Source organism: Nanorana parkeri, unplaced genomic scaffold, assembly GCF_000935625.1.
Source record: "Nanorana parkeri isolate BGI_ZX_2015 unplaced genomic scaffold, ASM93562v1 scaffold490, whole genome shotgun sequence".
NCBI classification, from domain to species: Eukaryota; Metazoa; Chordata; class Amphibia; order Anura; family Dicroglossidae; genus Nanorana; species Nanorana parkeri.
The window spans coordinates 780,603-800,063 of NW_017306758.1; positions in this window are offsets into that span (position 1 = coordinate 780,603).

Genomic DNA, 19,461 nt, shown 5'->3' on the forward strand with positions numbered 1-19,461 from the left:
TGGAGATATCTATAAGATGGAAGACCTGCTAGCAGCTGCAAACCACAGAACATCCCAATTCAACCGAACCTGGTTTTATTGGACAGAATTCACTGCATCCCAGGACTATATAGCCCTACTGAATGTCCAGCTGGTGCTGTGATGGTGGATATCTAGGTCTCTTCTCTTCCTTACTTACTTTTGTGCATCTTTTTCTTTCAACCTGCTCTACCCTTCCCTTCCACCCCCCCTCCTTCTCCCTCCCCACCAAATCTAACGTGTACAGGAAACAATCACGTATTACATTTTCCTTATGTCCTACTGGTTAGATGAGGCCGAATTACCTGAGTTAATAATGAAGTATGGTGATATTTTGTTCTCCCGTACTGCTGTCCTCTATTTTCTTTTGTGTTAACTGCTATACATTTTTGCTATTTTGTATCTCATTGAAAACTTTAAAATAAATAATTAATAAAAAATAAAGAATGAAAAATGAAATGTATATGTATAGGTGAGGCTGTCAGCCCAATCAACACACAGTGCCTCAATCACATGCTGCTCTATACTGTGCACTGTCATTTTTCATTAATATGAAGACAAGTACTATACATAAAACACACATAACATTACTATAAAAGGTTTTTACACCATCAAACACTATTTCCATATCTCACAGCACTCACAAATGCTGCATTTATGCCACATAAAATATGTTATAGTTCAGTTTTGTAAAATGAAATGTATATGGACAGGATTATTTAGGAAATAATGCTTCACTTTTAACTTCTAACCCTAACTTTATTACTTACCCTATGAAAAACCACAAAAAAAACACTACATGACTGTTTGGCCATTAGGATGCCACAGCGCATATCATACCCACTAAACCACATTCAAAGAAAATACAGTTTCAACTTTCACACTTACCTTCATTGCACAGTCCCATGACATGAACACACTTCACCACTTAACTGGACCCTCCCCACGCAGTGTAATCACCCACACTGTAATGTATTAGTAGTCTACAATGCCACTCCACTGAGGTGCAATTGCATGCACTATTTTTTTAAAATTGCAGCACACCAATGAACAGTTCTCCAGAGAACCCTCTCAAGCCCTCCTGAGATCCTCCACAGCCTTCCTTCTGAGACCCTGCACAGCCTTATGCACTGACCCCCTGCTGGAGACATCAGACTGTCCCCCCGCAGCTTAACAGAGTATGTAGCTTCCTATTATTCTGCATTTCTGTGATTTGTAGCCCTCTACTATAATAGCTTCAGCTATAGAGGACTACAAATGCCAGCAAAACATTAAAAAGCAATGCCGAATGGCAACCGGCTACAGATCCCAGCAATAACTGCTGCATAATGTATTGATGGAATTTTTTGTCCTCTCCACCTGGTTGCCATTCGGCATTGCTGTATAATGCATTGCTGAGATTTGCAGTCCCTCTACAGCAGTGGTTCTCAACCTTTCTAGGGCGGGGACCCCTTGGTAACATTTGCCAAGTTGTGGTGACCCCCAATAGTAAAATTTAGGGTTGACGCGGCGGCTGCAGCGACATCTGGCGGCGTGGCAGGAGAACTGACACTGCTGCACTAGGAGAGAGCGGAGGACGACTCTCACCTAGCACAGCAGAAATCACACAGCGACCCACAGGATGAGAACCACTGTTGTAACAGCTAAAATGGCAAACCATATAACACAAGCCAAGGGTGTTAGCTTTTATTATTAATAATAATGATAATCACTAGATGGGGACCTGATGGAGAACTGCAGGTCCCCCTCTGCTGGTTGACAGCAGCAGTGGGCGGGGGCAATAGCTAGTTTGCTGTTGCAAAGTGAAATAGCCAATAGGAATGTAGCTATGCATTCCAATGCTGATTCATTTATTTTTTTCTGACTTACGGCGGCCGGGGCTCCGATGTCTTATTTTACTCTGCTCGATCGAGCAGATTAAACCTTTCCGGGAGAAAGTGTTTCTCTCCAGGGCGGCCGGGAGCCGCTATCCAATAGCGGGAGACTCCCGGCGACCCCTGGCAAATTGTCATTCGACCCCCAAAGGGGTCCCGACCCACAGGTTGAGAACCGCTGCTCTACAGCTTGGAGTCAGCTGCCATTGCTGCTACCCTGGTAGTTCTGCCACTGTGACTGGGCCTTGGCACTCCTCCGCTGTCCTAAATTCATTAGTCTGTATTGTTTTAGAAAAACGGTCACCGTGGTACGGATATGTGGTAATATGGATGGGAGGCAGAGTTAAAGGGCTACAAGTGCGGTGATGTCACACTTGTATTCCTCTGAAACTACAAGTCCCTCTGCCAGGATGGAAGATGGGGCTTGTAGTTCCTCCTTCCTGTGGATGGGTTGCAATCTGACCAAGTTTCATCCTAAATATGGATGGTCAGAAAAGTGAACTTAGCCTTTAAAGTACAATCTGCTCCTAGTGAGGAAATGCCTCCAGGTTTTTTTGGTAGACTGAGCAATGGGGTCAGGGCTGGCACTAGTGTAAGGCTGCATAGCCAACTGTCTGAGGGTGCTAAAATACACCTTTGCCTGTGTAGGCAAAAATCCTTGCACCGGCACAGACTAACTAATGTCTTACCAGACAAACCCAAAACCAGAAAAAAAAAAATGTATTGGCCAAGTGTATTCGCAAAAGGAAATAGTTAAGGTTTAACCCCTTCATGACCAATGACATACACTGGCATCGGGCACGTCTACAAAGACTCCCGGCGGTACCATTTACATTTGTAAAGCCGACAGTCGGCTTTACAATAAAAGTGATTCTGGCTACTCCGCTGTTGCCAAATTGCTTCTATGGGCCGGTAAACTGCCCACCCCACGCCCTGTGTTTTCCGGGCTCCGCTGCCCCTCCTACGGGCCCGGCCTCTCAAGTTTCAATGGGAAGCTGGGGAGAGCGGCAAACGTCCATTCAATTATCTCCTCCCTGCACTATGTGACAAGGATCTATGCAGATTACATTACTTCCGGTCCCAAGCAGTCAAAGTGAAAAGGTGATACCAGCGGTCTTTTGGACCCCCAGGATCACCCTGAGGACCTTTCACTGCCAATATGCTATCACATGGGGGGCTTGTGAGCAAAAAAAAAAAAAAAAAAAAAAAAAAAAAAGATTTTAAAAATATTAAATGAAAAATAAATATTTTTTTTAAGTCCCCCAACCCCGCGCGTCTTCACGTAAACACACGTCGGGTGCGCCTATGTATTAAAATGTACACGTGTTGGATATCGCCGTGCATGCCAGAGTGAGAGCAATAATTCTAGGGCCGATATTTATGCACATCTCTAAACCGATGACCAGTAGGGGCTTTTAAAGCGTCCTCTATAGACTTTTTGAAGTAGTGAATTTTGTCAGTTTCACGGACACATACAACCTGGGCATGTTGGGTATCTATTTACTCGTTGTAACCTTATATTTTATAAGAATATGGGTATTTTGGGGCATTTAAGTGCATGTTTCCCTAAACGTAGGGGTTTGATAAAGAGTTGCGCTAATATCGTGCAACATAAAAATTTGCAACTTCCAACATTTTTTTCTACACTGTCTTGGCTTTCAGAAAATATGTTTGGGGGTTTTAAGTAATTTTTTAGGCCTAAAATGTGGATAACATGGGTGCAAAAAAATAAAAAGGCCTGTCATGAAGGGGTTAAGCTTTTTGAGCACTACACTCAGAATCTGCATCTTTTAATGTTGCATAGCAGTGGTCCATAGCTTTTACTTGCTGTATAGTACTGTAACCACAGCACTGGCTACATGTTGCACAATACAGCACAACTGCAGTACAAGTGCAGTAGTGTATCAATGAACTGTACTTGATACTGTACACTATATTGCAAACCTACCGTTGTACTTCATTTTACTGCAGATTACGAGCTGCTGGGTGGAAAGTCATGTTCCAGCTCTGTCTGCGGCCTATGTTCCAGAAATAGACAAGTAGCAGGCAGGCTATCAAAGTCATCAGTGTCAGGATCTGCGGAATGGGCCTTTCATCCAGAGGTTTTTCAGCAGATCGCCCAAACATGAGAAACTCCAGATGTTTCTTCTAGCCTCCCCTCTGAGTTGTCTGTGCCTTTTTTTCTTTACTGCTTTGCAATTAACTGAACTGCCTCTAGTAAGTAGGGGCTTGAGCAGCCATCAGGGGCTGCACTTTGTTTTCTTTCTAGAGTAGGCTCCTGCAAGTGGCGGTGTAACCCTTCTGTTAAATGAAGATTCAGCTGTGTCCTTCAATGAACACAGAGAAAAGGATTTTACTGTGAGTACAAAAAAAAAAAATACTATTTCTATAACTTTCATAAAGTAAAAATCAGAGGACGTTGCTCATATTTTTCCACTGTCTGCTAAAGATTTACAGATTTACCTACTCCAGTACTTTAAGCCTCATATTTTGATTGAAAGACGAACTTGACTTATGGGAAATAAAAAAAACTAAAGACTAAAGCATGCGAGTGAATAACCTAACCGAAGTGAAGGGAGCATTTTCCGCTGAGCTGAAGAACACGTTCGACTTAGCCAATCCAACATCTGGATCAGCTGAGCCAAACACACGGCAGTTCATTCTCATAGGGGGGTGAACGGCAGTGAGTGAAAAGCCGAATGTCACTGAGCAGCATTTGGCTCTATTATTCTGCTTGCTACTTATGAGGTAGCAAGCAGAATGAAGAAATGTAAACAAAACAAAAAAAAAAAAATGGTGTGGCGTTCCCCTTCCAAACCAAACCCTTTAGGTCTGGCAGGAAATTTAGGGACCCCAAGTTAAAAAGAAAAAGTGCATGGGATTCCCCCAAAAAGTTAAACCAGACCCTTTAGATCTAGTAGGAATTTTGAGGAACCCCACCCCCCAAAAAATTGGGAATTTTAGGTAGGGCCACACATTTCTTGCCCCCCACCAGGCCTGGCAGGCAAGGAAAGGCCCCACCCACATGTCCTTGATGTTGGGAGGGTGCATTTCCAGGATTCCCCTGGAAAAGCACCTTGCCCCCACGCTAATAACCCGTTGGTTGTGGGGGTCTGCGGGCAGGGGGGCTTTTTTCCATCAGGGTACCCAGATGCTGCCCCCCTTGTGAATGAGTAAGTGGTATTTGTACCCCTACTCATTCACTAAAGGATTCAAGTAAAAAGTAAATAAAGAGACCACACTTTAAGAAAAAAATATTTAATTGGAAAAAAAACCCCCACAAAGTTTTTGACAATTCCAGCCCGGCTGCTGTATGGCTGTAGCGAATAGCCCGTTCGGCTGAACCAAAGGTCTCTAGTGGCCAAAGTGAGCCGCAGGATTAGCTGAAGCTACAGCTCTATCCTTCAGCTACTTTGTGAATAACCCGCTAAAATTATTCAGTATATCACAAAATTAAAGTGACACTAAAGTCAGGAGTTAAAACTTAAAAATGCATTCAATTACCTTAACTATTAACAAAAATGTAGCATATTTGGGTATCACTTGGCTTGATATTCTCGAATCATCTAACTTCATGCTGACACTGTCCTTTGCTTTTGTTCCCCATGGTCTGTGTGTTGCAAAGTAGCCACCACTCCAGGCTCTCTCCCGTGATGGACTATAATCTCACGTTTAGTTTACTAATCTGTATTGGAGTTTGTTACCTATAATAGTAGTAAGCTTGGAGCGGTGGCTACTTTACAACACAGAGACACCGGCACTCCAAATTTGCAAAATACGTCTATTTATTGACGTGCATCGGGGTAAAAAAAAAGTTTTTTACCACGATGCACGTCAATAAATAGACGTATTTTGCAAATTTGGAGTGCCGGTGTCTCTGCTTTAGCTCACGATTGTTACGGCTGCCACCCGTTGACTAACGCAGCACCCAATTCTTGAAGGGATTCACGCGGTCAGGAGTGCGATGGGACCATGGACTATCTACTGTACAACACACACACACACTATGGGGAACAAAAGTAGCCACCCTCCAGAAGGAAGGAGAGCATCAGTATAAATTCAGAGATGCTGTTTCTGCAGCTGAATGGTGCACAATTAACACATTTTTGGTCATAGTTAAGGTACTTGAATGCATTTTAAGGATTAGCTCCTGAGTTTAGCGTCACTAACTCATGAAAGGTACTTGCCACCAGCATTCTGTTTCACAGATGTTGGTGATATAGGATGTTTTTTGTGACCGAAAGATAATTGTTGGCATAAATAATCCATACAAAGTTTACATTACAGATAATGTTATGGTCAGAATACATTGATATAGTTTTTAAAACTTAGTATGCTCATCTGGCTGGGCATGTTGTGAATGTAGCAATAAATGGCAGTTTGTTACCACTGGTTTGGAATCCTTTTTCCCAAGCTTATACCAACACTACATAAAGACCCATATACTGTAGTTTTCCAAAATAAAGCAATCAGGCAGGTAAATGCAGTGACACCTTTTTAAACCAGGAAAAAGCAGGGAATCACCAGCACTCAGTAATCAAAGCAAATAAGTCCTGTTATTGGACAAAGGCGTCATAGAGATCAAAAGAACCGATGTTTCGGGGCCACGCAGGGTCCCTTCCTCAAGGCAGAAAACACGTCATGTTTTCTGCCTTGAGGAAGGGACCCTGAGTGGCCCCGAAACGTCGGTTCTTTTGATCTCTATGACGCCTTTGTCCAATAAAAGGACATATTTGCTTTGATTACTGAGTGCTGGTGATTCCCTGCTTTTTCCTGTGTCTGCACGGCGCCATCCGTGAACCAATGTCACTGCGAGCACCATCGTTTCTTAATTGGCCGGGACTGCTGTGAGGTGTGCGGAGGGTTGCCCCCAACGATCTACACCTTTTTAAACCAAACTTCTATGGTTCAGAATACATTCATACCAGTAGACAAACACATAACTTTTGGTTGAACGCAATGGATGTTTCACCTAAAAAGACAAAAAATAAAACTTGAAAAACATGCATCCTCAGAACCTTTAACCCACAATTGATGTTGAGAAAGGCAAAAAAAAAAAGAAGAAGAAAGCATTAAGCATGTTCCAATTTTTATTTACAAGGAAAACTCCTTGTATATTGAATACTCACTGGATCATCAGGCTGCTGTGTTCTTATATTAATAGCAAGCTATATTTTGTGCATTTAGAAAAAATACCTAGCCTTTTTTTGGTGTCAAATATTTTAGGAGGAAATCAAATTCATGCGTTACAAATATATCCAAGTTTTGTAATGTACGCCATTAGTTATGAAATTAACTTGGTACTTATGACACAGGAACAGTTTCTGAAAGCGCACAGCAGATGGACTAGCAGAGTCTTGGTTGTGTTGTTAAAAGACCAGCATTAAGACTACAAAATCAGAGAGTGGTCCATGGTATGGCATTCCTAGTCCTGCTGTAGTTTGTCAGACTGGGAGGGTCATTAGAAATAGTTCTGGTAATGTATCATGGGGTCAATATAGAACTTTCTTTCTCTTTCATTCATTCATTAAAAGGACACAGCAAAAATCTTGGAGTCTCTGACCATAGGGTTATAGTGCCACGTTCAGGAGTAGAACACAATGCAAAAAAAACAAAAGCTTAGGGAAAGCCCAGTGTCACAGTGACGAATCCTCCTATATGCTAGTCAGCGCAGTATTTCACCTAATGTCAAGGAGTCAAGAGTTCTCTTTCTTCAGGGAATGTTTTTCTTCTTCAGTCTTGAGAACCTTTAATCATCAGCTGAGCTGAGTGAAAGGGCTGACTACCTTGTATCCTGTCAGTATGTGGTGAGTATATATTCTCCTCTCCCCCTTTTCCTTTGTGGGCCGCTTGAAGCGGTCTCTGGAATCTCAATGGTGCTGGGGTGTGCACTTACTGTTTTGGCCAGACGATATCTCTGGTGGAAGTGGGCAGCAGACTTCCCGCCACCATGCTTCTTCTCCCAGATTTTCCCCCATTCCTGTGGAGACCCTTCAGTGCCATTTATGGGCTGGTCACATTTTTTTGTACAGCTGGCGTTGTGGTAGCCATTCTGAGGGTGGGTGTCATCAGCTATACACCGAATGGCCAGCTTCAGCAGTTGTTTCGGGGTGTGGGTTCCCGTAACCATTCTCTGAATGGTCAAGCTCTGTCGGGCATTGTCTGGCAGCTGTCCTGTTCTGGCAATCATAGCCCGCCAGCAAGGGTCCCATACCCAGAGAGGTGTTGCAGACACAATGAAAACAGTGGACTTGTTGATCAGAAAATGTTCTTTTATAGAAAGGGCCTGCAAGTCACTAACTCTACGTGCTGAAGTGGTAGCCACTAATAAAGCAGTCTTAAGGGTAAGCAATCTGAGGGAGGATTTCGAAAGAGGCTCAAAGGGGAACTAAATGAGACCCTGTAAAACTAAAAGATAAATCCCATTTGGGACATGCTTTAATTAGAACTGGTCTAGATCTTGAGAGGGCCTTAAGCAATAAAAGGAATCTGTTTCCAAAGGAAACTGTAAATAAACACTAAGGGCTGCTATTTTAACCTTGAGGGAACTCAAAGCTAACCCCTTGTCTGCCCCATCCTGTAGAAACTCTAGAATTGCAGGCAAATCCTGAGTTCTGGTATTCAATTTAAGCCAGGAATTGAACACTTTCCAGACTATGGCATAGATCTTTCTGGTTACAGGCTTACGACTGGTAAGGAGGGTAGAAACTACTTTAGCGGAAAGACCCTTGGATCTTAACATTTGTTCCTCAGATAAAAGGCTGTCAACTTGAACATCCGGATGAAGGACCAGGCCCTGATGAATCAAATCTGGTCCGTCTGGGAGAGTCCAGAGGGGATGAATGGACAAGGATAGTAGAAGGGAAAACCATATTATTTTTGGCCAGAATGGGGCTACAAGAATTATATGTTTTTTCAGGAAGGAACTTTTACAGAACTCTGGGAAGATGGACTGGTGGGAAACGCATAACAAAGATGAAAGGGTTCATCACAACGCCTACAGCTAAGGCATTATTTTTGGTTGTGAATAACTACTAGGACTATGATGAATCTTAACAAAGCCTGCTGGCTTCCCTGAAGCTGGCTGACCCCTTGAGAAACCTTCTGAGTCTTTTCTTCTGGGAGAAAGATCTTTTGTTTCACAGTATTTAGGTGGTAACCTAAAAAAAGAACTGTCCTGGAAGGGATAAAGTTTGTCTTCAGAGTCAGCCAACACAAGTACGACAGCCATGTCTTTGTGAAATTCAGAGCGCTCACTATTTGAGCTTCTGAAGGAGCCACTAGAAGCATGTCTTCCAAGTATGGAGCTACATTGATTCCCCGTATTCTTATGGGTGCTAAGGCTTCCCCCGGAAGCTTGGCGACTATCCGTGGTGCAGAGGAGAGGCCAAAGGGGAGCGCCCTGAACTGAAAATGATAAACCTTTGAATTTATTCCCACCGCTAGTTGCAGTAATCTCTGTGAATACAGGTTGCAGATAAGCGTCCCTCAGATCCAAGGTTACTAGGAAGGAGTTTAGCTGAAGGATAAATCGTACTGAAAAAATGTAATTCATTCTGAATCTCTTGTACATGAGTGATACATTCAGGGGCTTCAAACATTTTATATCAGATAAGTTTTATTAAGTTCTTTAAACAGACAATATAAAAGAAAAATATATAACATATATAACACAAATAAACAACCAAAACCAATAACATACACAAAAAACAAAAGAAGAAAGAAAACCCCACATCCACCATATGCATATATCGATAAAACAGTATCCAGGAACTAACCGATTTAGGTCAAATCACCTAGACATATATAAACATTTACAACACTGATGTAATTCAGAAAGTAACTGAGACTTAGAACTGGATTAGTCAAATTGTATCTTGAGCTCACATATACGACCCTCGTATGTCTAAATAATAATAACAACAACATGAAGGAATTTGAGAGTGCCCTTAATGTGTACGATAGTGTAGCTATCTGGACCAGAGTAAATTTTTTTTAATCTTCACCAATCCCTTTATATTGATAGGTAATGCGTCCAAACATTACAATGTTATCTAACTCCGAGATCCATTCGGATAATGAGGGAGGGATGGTGGATATCCATTTCCTTGCCACCAGTCTCCTAGCGGTAAATAAGGCTCTGTGTATAGGCAATTTGAGGTACAAATCCAAGGGATATCAAAAATTGCAAGTACGCAGACACTGGGTGTGCTATACAATATACCGAAGACAGAATTAATAACCTTAAGCACTGCACCCCAATATCGGACCAATTTGGGACATCTCCACAGTAAATGTATCAGGGAAGGGGCTTCAAATGTAAGATTAGGCGGAACCTCCTTGATGGCTTCTTTACAATGAACACATGAAAATAAAAACCTTTTTTCTCTTTTTGTGGAACCAGAACGTTCTGGTCCACTACATTTACTAAAAGGAGACAAAGGGCTCTCCACCTGACTGGGTTCTGTCACTAAAAATCTGCTTGGGGGAATGGAGTTCCAAGTTATACCCATTTTCTATCATATTTACGATTAACACATTGGAGGATACCCTCTTATGGAAGAAGCTTAACTTCAGTGGGGATTGGAGGTCTGGGAGGGAGGATTGAAGAGAATGCTCCCTAGTGACCTGTCCAGGGCTATTTAGGTTTATTGTTATCCATCGGATCTTTAAGGATACGCATATTATTAACCCCTTCGTGACTGACGACGTACAGTGTACGTCGCCAGCATCGGGGCTGTTTAACCCTTTCGCTGCCAAGCCCTCCGGAACATTTTTCAAATCAGCTGGCCAAGCCATTTTTGAATTTTCTGCAATTTACCGGTAGTCTGTTTAAACTTGTAAAGCCGAATGTCGGCTTTACAACAGAAACGATTCTGGCGACTTACCTGTCGCCAGATCGCTTCTGTGTCCCGAAGAAGGGGCCGCCCCCAGAAAATATATAGGGGCCGGCATTCAGAAAATATATAATGTGTGGGGGTTTTAAGTCATTTTCAGGCCTAAAATGTGGAATATAACATGGGTGCAAAAAATTAAAGGCCTCAGTCATGAAGGGGTTAAAAGCTTAATCCAATTTTTTTGAGACGTTGACAAGAGGAACATCTAATTTGGGAATTTTGTTATAAATGTGCACCGGGTCCTTATCAAAAGGAAATCTACGCTTTTCATTGTTGGATAAAAACAAGGTTTTCTTCTCTGGTTCTGTCCACTTTCTCAAAACAGAATCCAAGAGAATTTTATGAATGGGTTAAACCCTTGTTTTTTTCCTCTCTAGGCCTTGATACATTAAATCATGCCTAAGAGAGCTGATCTTTTTCTTTCTGAATTTCCAGGGTTTCATAAATGGCTTTTAAGAGGTCATCAACATCTTCCATTTAAAGTTTAAACTTCTAGAAGAATCCTCCCTTCCACTATCCCCTCAGATGAGTCCATCTGAGAGAGATCCGATGCGGCTAGATCCTCCGGCTTGGAAGATTTCAGCGGCTGACTAGAGGGGGAGCCTTAAAATTATCCAAAAGCGACCTGAACGAGTGGAATGTGGATGCAAATTCTTCTTTAACTGAAGGCAAGAGGCTGCTACATGCAGAAGCTGACTCTTCCTTAAGAACTCCTGGTATACAAGACTGGCAGGGAGGCTTGGTATAGGCAGGGTTAAGTTGAGTCCCACTGTACTGCTGTGTGATCATGGGTGCGGACGTGGGGGGCCATTACATAGGGGTTAAAGAATTGGTTGGATACCTTAGATATTTTAGATTTGTGTGGCCTGGCCCCCTTTAAAACTTACTAAACCTGAAGAAACTTTGGAATGTACCTTTATAGCTGAAGGCTGGAAAAGGGTTAATCCTTTTATTTTGAAGGTTCAATTGGGACTTCCTGACAGGAAGTGACACATTCTCTGCATATTGGTTTTCTGAGGTTTTTTTCCCCTATGCGCATGCGCTTCAAGCCTTTTTGCATGGATGTGCGCAAACGGCCCCTACGCCGGACGTCACGTCATAATTGACGTTTTGGCGTCCGGCGAGGTGTGATGTATTCAATACTAAGAATTTCTGAGATGTTCTCACCCAATAGAAAATCTGGCCTCTTTTGAAACCTCTCTCACTTTGTAGTTTCCTGCTTTGACTTGGGGGTTGTCTTGCTCTCTGCCCCATTTCTATTGATCCTTCCCCGTCCGCGCCCATGATTGAGTGTTGGTCAGTGGTGGATCCAGCCATCTTTACAGACTATTGTAAGTTTATTGAATTAAACAAACTGCACTAAGTATTCAAATGCCTAGAAGGGAGGGTGGTGCCACCCAAAAGTGAGCCATGGGACAGTGTTTCCTCAACAGTGAAGACAGCTGTAGGTGGTAGGGGTCAAAACTGCTGCAGTCAACACACAAGGCCAGGAGAAAACCCAGCATGGAAGTCAGCATGCAGCACATGGAGGAAAGATGGAGGTACCTAGAACCCAACCCCAAACAGACACCCAGAAGGGCAGAGATGGTTATACTCACTAGTCCAGGCCGATACCAACCCCCTCAAACAGATGACCTCTCACCAAAATGTGGGTGCTGTTAGCCTGCGGGGGACACACTGTGACAAACCAGCCCCCGGGCATTCAGTCATATGTGTCCCCGTGTGAGATATCTCACAGGCTGCTCCAGATCCTGGATGGGGCTTCATAGCCAGGTTCTGCATGCTTTGGATGGCTGAGCTGGGGAGACTACATGGATCTATGTTCCCCAGTCTGTCATCCAGGGCAGATGTTGATTGAAAATCAATATGAAAAATAAATGCAAATGGAAAAAAAACAAAAAAATGCAGAGAACTAAAATCCCCAGCAGTGAGCTAGGCCCACATTTCTCAACGCTAGACAAAAAACTGAGCTGCCTCTAGTACGTAGGGGATTTAACCACCAGCAGGGGCTTGTGCTTTGTTGTTTCCTGCCTAGTGTCCTCCTGCAGGTGGTGGTATAACCCTTTGTTACATGAAGATTTAGCTGTGTCCTTCAATGAATGGAAGAGAAATGTATTTTGAAAGCTGAATGTTAGGTAGATTCTTAATACCCTGCTGATGTACAACACACACATATACAGACGGTTTCACTTTTTAAAGGACTTCCAATGCTGTTGAGCCAGATTCTGAAAACACCATTTCTCTTTGAATCTGCATCTCTCAATGTTAATATAGCTCTAATGGATAAACTAAGCTCTCATTCAACCTAACCATGCAGCACAATGCTCCAGTAAGGAGATAATCAAGTTGATCTCACCTTATACATTTCCTTTACTTCACAGTATAAATGAGGATTGCTAAATTATAGGTGGACCTTGAATTTAAATATTTAAAAATAACATTTAAATAAAGATTCCAAACATTTATTTCGATTGTCTTAAAATTTTATTTATAAAAAACATAATTCTTGGCATGAGATTGTTATGAAAAAATTGCAAGGAAAGCAAGATGAGACAAGGTTAGGGGAGTACATTACACAGTCAACTCCCTCAATTCCCAAGTAAAGGCCACTGGTGATTCCAGAAAAAAAATTAGCGGCAAAAAATTAGGACATTATTGGAAGCAAATATGAAACCAAATCACCCATGAAAAGATAAAAAAGGTGATGCTGGAATAACAGCACCACAAGATGTCCTGAAAGACTGTTAGTGTTGTATATCAACCATATTATATGTTAGGGTTCCTGTATTTACAGTCACTTATTATTGTGATATTCCAGTGTTATTGAAATTCCCTGCAGCTCATGTCCCAAAATCCAGTAATTGTCAGCTCAGTTTACACCTCACCATTGATCTGTAGAGAACTGTAAAAAAAATGGGGGATGGAGAATGGGAAAGAGGCAATTGGGGCTAAAAGATTGAGTTCCTGGTCCAGAAGCGCTCATGAGATTAAGCATGAGTGTCACCCTGCAAAACAAAAAAGAAAAGACATGTGTCATTCATGAAAAATCCAACAATATGCTATATAGGGCTGAAGCCAACTTACTTTGATACTTTTTGATTAATCGGATAACATTTTCGAAAATGAACACCGTCCTTTATTTAAAATACACAAATGCAGCATTACAGACAAAGTTTACTTAATAAAACTGGTATGCACATTTTTTGAAATCGCACTGCACTGGAACGCAGTTCTCCATCAGGTCCTCCTCTGCTGATTGACAGCAGGCAGTGGGCGGGTGCAATAGCCAGTCTGCTATTGCACTTTAAAAGATCCAATAGATATTAAAATATCCTCTAGATGTAGAGGAGGCAAGGGTGCCGGGTGAGAGGAGGAGCGGGCCGGGGCAGCAGCGGAAGTACGGGGGGGGTGATAGTGGTGTGGGGTCAGCGGGTCTCTCCTCCCCACTGGTGCTGGCTGCAGTGGTCTGTCCCCGCTGCCTTTGCCGATACAGTTCTGACACTTTCACAGCATCAAAATAGTAATCTTAAAACTTCAATCTTAGCACCTACTAGCAGGGCATATGCCCAAAGGTCTACTGTGTCCCTCAATGACCGCTGAGAGAAAAAGGCAATATGATGAAAATGAAGGATCATCAAACCAGGTACCATCCCAATTTTAGGCAGATGACTATTTCTGATATTAAAACCATGATGTTGTACATCATCCAGGACCTTCAGCATGGTTTGAATATACTGGCACCCACAGACACATCGCAAAGGTCAATGGCAAGCAGCTCTGAACTTTTGCGCTGAACAGAAGTACAGGATACAGATTGTACACCCGTACTGGTGGAGGGAAAAGACTATTCGCCGAAAGGTAAGTATGGGGGGGGGGGAAGAGAGAGAGACAGAGACAGAGTGAGAGAGAGAGAGAGAGACAGGGCCAGATTTGATCGGGTAATTCCATTTTCCCAAATTACCTTGGAAATGAGATGCAGGGGCCTGGAGTGAAGCTGAATATAAGGTACCAACGTCAGGCCTGTTCCAAAACCTTAAGGTTTGAGTGTGAGCACAGAGAGACTGCAGTTTCTTCAGAGGAAGGAAAACCCTGGGCAGTGCGGTGTCCAGGACTAGAACCAGGCACAAGCGGCGTGCAGATTCCAGGATTAACTTGTGCAAATTCAGGATCCAACTTTTGGAAGGGTCAGCGCAATCAGCTCCAGTTGTAACCATGTGTGCACCATGTCCACAAGGACAAAAATCATGTCTTGAGCTTGAACATGGAGGCAGAATCCTCATCCTTTAGCAGAAAAAGGGCAGGGGAGTCAGAGGGGGCCTCTGAGGGGGCTTGCTTGTGACCCGTTGCCTGAAGCCTAAAAAAAATTCTGCAATTTTCGTCATGAACGCAGACATTACAGAAGTAAACTCCTCTTCAGACAAAAAGTCAGAGCTGGGATTGCAGAGGACCGAGGTCAGTAGTAAAGAGAACAGGCAGATAAAGCATGGGTCTAGCAGAAATGTGGTCCCTGTAGAGAGGGTAGAGCAAGAGCTTTACGCTCAAAGACCACACAGGCTGATCTGGTAAAGACCAATAACGTGGTCAGAAAAATAACAAAACAGTAATAAGCACAGATAATTAAAAGGATAACATCTAGAAATGATAAACATTCTGTTGTGACTCAATAATTAAAAGTATATCATAAATATGTATAGAGTCGTTATATAGGCAACCAAATTTTTTGGGGGGAAATATGAGAAAGGCCCAATAGTAAAAAGGCAGAAGGTGATGAATAATTACATAAAATGGATAAACATACAACTAAAAAACTAGACCAGGGCTCAAAATTTCCACTCGCCCCCTCGCAATTGGTGAGTGAAAATTGCTTGAAGGCGAGTGGAAATTCATCTCTTGGAGCTGCCGGCAGGACCAGCGAGGGTGAAAGCGGCGGGGATAGAGCACTTCAGTTGTCTTCTGTGGCCGGAGTGAAGGGAAGACAGCTGCACTGATTTTTCTTCTCCTTGGTCGCTGCAGCTACAGAGCGGCAGAGGAGGAGAAGAAGAATCAGTTCATCGGTCTTCCCTTCACTCCGGCCAACTGCAGCTTCCTCCGCCCACCTCATCTGCCATAGGCTGGAGGAAGACTGCAGCTGCTACTGTGCGTCAAATTACTGACCTCTGTACTGTGCGTCAAATTACTGACCTCTGTACTGTGCGTCAAATTACTGACCTCTGTACTGTGCGTCAAATTACTGACCGCTGTACTGTGCGTCAAATTACTGACCTCTGTACTGTGCGTCAAATTACTGACCTCTGTACTGTGCGTCAAATTACTGACCTCTGTACTGTGCGTCAAATTACTGACCTCTGTACTGTGCGTCAAATTACTGACCTCTGTACTGTGCGTCAAATTACTGACCTCTGTACTGTGCGTCAAATTACTGACCTCTGTACTGTGCGTCAAATTACTGACCTCTGTACTGTGCGTCAAATTACTGACCTCTGTACTGTGCGTCAAATTACTGACCTCTGTACTGTGCGTCAAATTACTGACCTCTGTACTGTGCGTCAAATTACTGACCTCTGTACTGTGCGTTAAATTACTGACCTCTGTACTGTGCGTTAAATTCCTGACCTCTGTACTGTGCATTAAATTCAAACACTCTTTTCCTATGCCAAAGAAAAGCACAGGCCCAACAATTCGGCACACCACACCTTAAACATCCAGTTTGCCCAAATAGCCCTTTATCTAAACGCCCTCTGTGTCTTGATTTTACTCTGCGTTATTAGACCCCTTAAATCCTTAGGTTTTCGATAGATGACCTTCGGAGCTCTGGGGAGAGAACTAGCCAAAAATGAGTCTTCTTTCAGGACCCTCCAGTGTTAATTTTGAATTTTTTGGATCTGAAAAGCTGAGCCATTATATTTTGTACAAAAACTAGTGTTATAGTTATTAGCACTGTTTGCTTTTTTTTCTTTTGGTAATTAGATCCTTTGAAATAGGAGCTAGGTGTTTCAAGGCGGCTTCATTGATGAGGTCCAAATTATATCCCATGTCTATAAATGTATCTTTAAATTTTTCCCCTTGTTCCTGATAATCAGAGTCTAAAGTGCAAGTCCTCCTCAGACGTCCAAACTGTCCATCTGGCACATTTTTGATCCATCTAGGGCAGGGGCGCCCACAATTTTTCGTTTGGAGATCTACTTTTCAAATGACAAGCTCAACGAGATCTACCAACGAAAAAACACCTGCATTCAGGAGAGGGGGGGGGGGGAGCATGGCGGTGCATTGAATCAATGGCACCGCAGCCACGCCCGTCACCCGCGGTGAGATTGCCCACACCCGGAACGCAGGCACATTAGTTTCTGCGTTCTGGTCCAGTGCGATCTGCAAAAATGCTGCAGGCACTATTTTTGCAGATTGCACTGGACCGGAATGCAGGCAGGCGATCGCACTGTGGGCGGAGGGCATGGTTGCGGTGCCATTGACTTGAATACAATCCCACACCCCCTCCTACCCCTGAACGGAGGGAGTCAGCCTGCTTGCATTCCAGTGCGTTTTAGAGGCGCCAGCGTCCTGTCCTCCACCGATGCTCGTGTGGCCGACATTGCACATAGGGAGAGGTGCCCTTCCCCTTTCTGTCTGTGGCGTCTAACACATTCATCCGGCAGCCGCATGAGCAGCGTGGGAGCATAGCCGTAGCTAGCTCCTTTTGCGCCCGAGGCAACAAAAAGAATATGCCCCCCAACAGGCGTGCAACATCACCCAGCGCTCTGCCTCCAGGTTTTTGTTTATGATTTCTGATTTACTAGGGGTCTAAACAGCCCCCTGATATTTCCCTTTTAAAATAGAAAAAGAAATTGAGGACACAGAGTCCTCAATCTCTTTTTCTGCAGCCTCTGTTCTAAATGAATGGAAGACACAGAGGCTTCCCATTCATTCAGAAACTATTTACTATCATCCAGTTTCTGAATGGGGAGGAGCCTCTGTACAGAGTGCTATCCCCCATTGAGAAACTCATGAATGAACAGGAAGTGATGTAAAGCACTTCCTGTTTATTCATAACTGGGGACACAGTGCTATGTGTCCCCAGTTATTTACAAACACTGGATTATCAGCTGATCACTCCGGTGTTTGTCCTGCACAGAGGATTGGTACATATCACTGATATGTACCGATCCTCTGCCGCTCGGCCACGCACACAGGAGGGCTCAGCTTCTCCTCTGGATCTCCGCTGCTCTCTCGGGCAGAGGCAGCGGGGGATGCGAGAAGTGAGGGAAGCACTTCAGCCGCAGTGGGGGGCAGCATGTGCGGTAAGAGAGCTGCCGGCTGTCAGATCCAGGCCGAGCGGCTCTCTCTCACTGCTCGGCGTGCTGCTGTGATAGCGGCTCCGTCCTACGCCGCCGGCTGCATCGCTTCTCCTCTGATCCCCGCTGCATACAGATGGGGGAGGGCAGCGGGGATCCAGAGAAGCCCCACGTCAGACAAATCTAAAAAGACCAAATTATCCTTGTCAACCACATATGTAAAATCTAATTTGTATGGATCATTACAGTGACCCACAAATTCTAAAAGGCTACCTTCTGTGCCATCCCAGATGATGATAATATTATCTATATAGTGGGCAAAGGGAACCAGGCTTGCCCCATAGGGATTGTTAGCCCAAATGAATTGATCTTCCCACCAACCCATAAAGAGGTTGGCATAACTAGGGGCAAACCTGGCTCCCATCGCCGTGCCCCTCAGTTAAACATAGTGTTCATCCAAAAAAGGTAAAATAATTATGGGCAGGGCTCGAAAAATCCATTCGTCTGCGACGAGCAGACGGTGGAGCCCGACGAGCATCTTCCCGGCCGGCCGTTGTAATTACACAGCCGGCCGGGAGCTTTACAGTCAAGCGATCGAGCGTCTCGATCGCTTGTATCAGAAGTTGTCACTGCCGTTGCCGGTCCCAAGATCCGCTGTCCCCGATGCGGCCGGGACCGGCACGGCTCTGTGACAGGAGATCAAAGGGAGTTCAGTATACGAACTCCCTTTGATCTCCTCTCAGTCCCCGAATGCAGGAAGTGATGTAGATTACATCACTTCCTGCATTCAGTGTCACTGTCCAGCTAGAGAAGCTGATGAAGCCGATCTCGGCTTCATCAGCTTCTCTGGAGGTCCCTAGGTGACATTAGGGGTCTTGGAGACCGCTGATGTCTCCCTAAAGAGGACCTGTCATGTAAATTGGCTATCCCATAGGGGGCTTCTTAGCCCCCCATGTAATAGCAATAAAGTTGTATGTAAAAAAATAAAAAATAAAAAAATGAAAGATTCATAAAAAAAATAAAAGCATAACATTTATTTTTGTAAAAATTTTTTTAAAGTCCGCGCCCCCCTAATACACACGCATATATGCGTCAGGTGCGCCTACGTGCCGAACATGTTGCATATCGCCGCAAACTGAGTGAGAGCAATAATTTTAGAGCCAATAAGGCCGGGTTCATACCTGGGCGTTTTACAGCGCTGATCGACGCGCTGTAAAAAGCCTTGCAAGTGAAATCCCATTATTTCCTATGGGCATGGTTCTCACTTGGGCGTATTTCAGCGTGTCAGGACGTGCTGAAAAACGCCCTATGCCCAAAGAAGTACAGGAGCTTCTTTGGGGCGTATTTCCGCGCGTATCCATTAGGATACAGCCGGATAGCCCTCGT